This window comes from Bison bison, unplaced genomic scaffold (assembly GCF_000754665.1).
Source record: "Bison bison bison isolate TAMUID 2011002044 unplaced genomic scaffold, Bison_UMD1.0 scf7180017864471, whole genome shotgun sequence".
NCBI lineage: Eukaryota > Metazoa > Chordata > Mammalia > Artiodactyla > Bovidae > Bison > Bison bison.
The window spans coordinates 32,257,688-32,261,780 of NW_011495032.1; the positions used below are offsets into that span (position 1 = coordinate 32,257,688).

At 42.8% G+C, this 4,093-nt stretch overlaps 1 protein-coding gene across 1 annotated transcript in view; it reads right to left on the reverse strand.

The window, feature by feature from the left end:
* ACADL (acyl-CoA dehydrogenase, long chain) overlaps nt 1-4,093 on the reverse strand; it is a 41,916-nt gene that overhangs the window by 37,308 nt on the left and 515 nt on the right. The window lies entirely within an intron of this gene.

Here is a 4,093-nt window from a genome sequence, read left to right on the forward strand (position 1 = left end):
AGTACTAGAGTTTCAGCTTCAGCATCATTCCTTCCAAAGAACACCCAGGACTGATCTCCTTTAGAATGGACTGGTTAGATCTCCTTGCAGACCAAGGGACTCTCAAGAGTCTTCTCCAACACCACAGTTCAAAAGCATCAATTCTTCGGCGCTCAGCTTTCTTCACAGTCCAACTCTTACATCCATACATGACCACAGGAAAAACCATAGCCTTGACTAGCCAGAACTTTGTTGGCAAAGTAATATCTCTGCTTTTCAATACACTATCTAGGTTGGACATAACTTTTCTTCCAAGGAGTAAGTGTCTTTTAATTTCATGGCTGTAGTCACCATCTGCAGTGATTTTGGAGCCCAACAAAATAAAGTCTGACACTGTTTCCACTGTTTCCCCATTTCCCATGAAGTGATGGGACCAGATGCCATGATCTTCGTTTTCTGAACGTTGAGCTTTAATCCAACTTTTTCACTCTCCTCTTTCACTTTCATCAGGAGGCTTTTTAGTTCCTCTTCACTTTCTGCCATAAGCCTCATTTACATTATAAAAGAAGGGAGACAGTCTCCACCAGTACGTTCAGGTTGGGAGCTGGTGATAAATACATAATTTCAGGTCTCATCCAAGGCCTATTGAATCAGTCAGCATATTTGACCTATGAACAACATAGGGGTGAGGGACGCCCAACCTTCACACTGTCAAAAATCCATGTGTACCCCATCATCAGCTCTCCATTATTGAGATTCCTCCAGAGCACAGTTCTGCATCCTTGGATTCAAGCGACCAAAGACTGTGTAGTACTGTAGTGTTTACTACTGAAAAAAATTCTCATGTAAGTGTACCCTCGAAGTTCAAATGCATGCTGTTCAGGCCTCACTGTATTTTAATATTGTATCCTAAATGATTCACATGCACCTTAAAGTTTAAGAAGCCTGTGTGAAATGAAAATATCTCCTGCCATATTAATCAACAAGAAATGTCACAGCCATCAGTGATTTCTGGCCTCCAAAAGTGAAAGAAAGCTCCCCAAACTGAGATCCAGCAGATGCTGCCATCCCCCCACAATGATTGCTGAGGAGCTGGGGGAATGCAAGAAGCAAGGTGAACAAAGAAACAGGATTGGCCCCAGATAGCTGAGGTGCATGTGAAGGAATGAACTCATTGAGCCAAGAGGCTTGCCTCTTCCCATACATAGAATGCTAAATTCCTTAATTTGATACCTGATCTTTGATGTTCAGACTGCCGTCTGTCTTTGTCGCAAACTTATATATAGCCTCACTCCTTTCCTGCTTCCTTGGAGCAGTTTTCTGAGAGCTTCTGAGAGGCTGTCTCCCGGGCTTGGAGTCCTAAACATTTCCACCAAATAAAATAACTCTCTACTTTCAGATTGTGACTATATTTTTTTGGTCGACACCTGTTATAATAAACCTAGAGCCTCTGACCTATTTAGAGGGTCCCTCGGGTCCTCTGTTCCAATATTCTTCCTATGTGTGTGCTAAGTTGCTTCAGTGGTGTCCAACTCCATGTGACTCTATAGACTGGAGCCTTCCAGGCTCCTCTGTCCATGGGATTCTCCAAGCAAGAATACTGGAATGGGTTGCCATGCCCTTCTCCAGAGGATCTGTCCGACTCAGAAATCGAACCTGTGTCTCTTACATCTCCTGCTTTGGCAGTCAGGTTCTTAATCACTAGTGCCACCTGGGAAGCTCATTCTTCCCATCCATCAACCAAAACATCACAATAGACAATGAAGAAGCAGGTATGAAAATCAGGCAGTCTTAATTTACAGACTTAAGAGAAGGAACTCAGGAGGGGGAATGTTTGGGGGAAGGATGGGGGAAGGGATAGGCAGGGAGTTTGTGATCAACATGTAGACTGCTACATTTTAAATGGATAACCAACAAGGATCTACCATACATAGCACAGGGAATTCTGCTCAGTGTTAGAGGCAATCTATATGGGAGGGGCTTTTGAACTGTGGTGTTGGAGAAGGCTCTTGAGAGTCCCTTGGACTGCAAGATCAAACCAGTCAATCCAAAAGGAAATCAGTCCTGAATATTCATTGGAAGGACAGATGCTGAAGCTGAAGTTCCAATACTTTGGTCACCTGATGTGAAGAACTGACTCACTGGAAAAGACCCTGATGCTGGGAAAGATTGAAGGCAGGAGGAGAAGGGGGCGACAAAGGATGAGATGGTTAGATGGCATCACTGACTCAATGGACATGCGTTTGAACAAGTTCCAGGAGTTGGTGATGGGCAGCAAAGCCTGGTGTGCTGTAGTCCATGAGGTCACAAAGAGTCAGACACAACTGAGCAACTGAACTGATTGACTGATATGGGAGAGGAGTTTGGAGGAGAATGGATACATGTATATGTATGGCTAAGTCCCTTTGCTGTCCACCTGAAACTATCATAATATTGCTAATTGGCTATATGCCAATATAAAATAAAAAGTTTAAAAAAAGAAAAAGAAAACCAGGCTGTCTTCTATTAAGCCAGATATTAAGGGATCTACAAAAGTGCAAAACAATGTCACTCTTCTCACTTTTTTCTTTGTGGAAAAGTTGCTTTTTGTAAAAATGTTGTGTATGTTAACATGTAATGAGCTACTTTTACGTGAACTAAATATTTGTAAAATTTCACATTTTCGAATTTTGCACGCTTGTCTTATACCTAGTATTCCTGAACTGATTTTTTTTTAAGGTATAACTTATGTTGATTTTCACTGAAATCACGGTTCTGTCATTACTTTTGTAAATTAATCTGAAAGTATATGCTCAGAAAAGTGCTCCCCTTTTATCATCAATGTAACTCCTTAATCCCCTTCCAACCTAATTCCCTTATCTTGCTATGAAAATAAGGTGTAATTTTGTGACTAAAGACTTCCAAAGAATGAAGACAATGGGACATTTTATTCTCAAAATTGTGACATATTACTTGCAGCCACAGATTCGGTATCAGATGTGAGAATAAAGATTTTTGGTACATAAAAAAAATATTTTCCAGTTGTAGATATCTGTTGACATCAATGTCCATAGATAAAACTGAGGTAAACAAAAGATCTTTGAGGCCCTCTCATTTTCACAGCAGGCTTTGCAGGTGGCTCAGTGGTAAAGAATCTGCCTGCCAAGCAGGAGATGTGGGTTCAATAGCTGGGTGGGGAAGATGCCCTAAAGATGAAAATGGCAACCCACCCCAGTATTCTAGCCAGAGAAATCCCATGGACAGAGGAGCCCAGCAGGCTAGTCCCTGGGGTCACAAAGAGTCCGACAGACTTATCGACTAAACAACAAAGTTTAACAGCACAAAGTTTAAAATCCAAAAATTTGAGCATCACTGTCTTAGGAAGTTTGGGGGAGAGCTTAGAAAAGTATGTGTATCGAAAAGTAAAGTTACTCCTCCATGAAGCCTTCCCAGCCCTCCTCAGGAGCAGCAGGAAATTTGTTTCCATTCCCACAGCATCTTGTGTGTGTGCAGTCCCATCTGATTCTTGCCACCCCATGGACGGTAGCCCACCTCTCCTGCACTGGCAGGCCGGATTCTTTAGCACTGCGCCAGAGTCGCCATAATGCCGCCATAAGTTGATTTATTCATCGTGTCACTTTTTTCACATAGGGAATGAATAAATAAACAAGTACTTCCAGTTTATTTATCCAATGACTGTATTTGAGGTGTCAGCCGGTATGGAAAGGTAATCGAAACATTACCTTAATAATCACCGAGTCACTTAGAAACAGTCTCCATTAATTCCCATGTATTTAACTTACTAAAGGATTTGTTAAGTCTTAATTTCCTTATCTAATGCGGCCATCACCAGGTCTTTTCCTGTCCTGGGATGTCTTCTCTAGGCCAGCATCGCTGCATGTGCTTTCTTTTCTAGAGATCTGGGAGGCAGTGAAAGTCCCCCTCACAAGTTCACAAGTTGGCTGTGCCTTTTGGCACAGATCTAATTGGACCAGAGGTCGCGCCTCGAACTCTTGCCAACTGTGTCCGAGGGTGCGTCGACGCTTCGTAAGAACTCTAGGAAATGCGGACTCACCGTGCCCACTGCGGCCCTCGGATCCAGACGGGCTAGACTGGAGCCACAGGAGTATTGGGG